Below are 725 nucleotides of genomic sequence, written 5' to 3' on the forward strand. Positions count from 1 at the left end.
TGCGTGAGCACGGTGTGGCATCAGCAAATCCTACGAGGACACCTATCGGTGCCGACTGCTGCGACGAAGTCACGCCAGACAGTAAACTGCTGCAGGAAAACGCCGGCTTCGGGTCGCCAAGTATTCGTCCGTTTCAGTCGCTGGTCGGTATTCTGCTACAGATTGCACGGTGCACGCGGCCAGACATTGCGCTTGCTGTTTACAGAGCCACGCGACAGCCACTTGCGCCGCGTGTACGAGACTGGAAATTGGCAAAAAGGATTGCGCGCTACCTCAGTGGAAGCAAAGTGTTACGGCTTGAAATGGGGGGAATGCCGACTGCAACGGATCAATAACGCTTGAGTCTTGTTTTTGCTGCCGACAACGTAGACAGAAAGTCGCTCACCGGTGATATCGTTATATTGCCTGTGAGCTGGGCAGGGTGGCATCTCTGTCTCGACTATGGAAGTCAAATGTGTCGCCGCATCTGAGACGGCACGCGAGCTCCTCGGTATTCAAGCGATGCTTAAAGAGGTGGGACTCGCGCCGGCTCAGCCTATGCTGATGCATATGGGTAACCAGGCAGCGATTCGTCAGATCAAAGGAGAGACTTCGTCCATAAAAGCTAAACACATTGATGTGCGTCTCTAGTTTGTTGAAGATCTGGCTCGTCGAAGCGTGGTGGGGGAGCACTACGTCCGCTCGGAGCTCATGCTCGCGGATATGCTTACTAAGGCGTTCGATCA

The sequence above is a fragment of the Plasmopara halstedii genome, assembly GCF_900000015.1.
Source record: "Plasmopara halstedii genome assembly, contig: Scaffold_218, whole genome shotgun sequence".
NCBI classification, from domain to species: Eukaryota; Oomycota; class Peronosporomycetes; order Peronosporales; family Peronosporaceae; genus Plasmopara; species Plasmopara halstedii.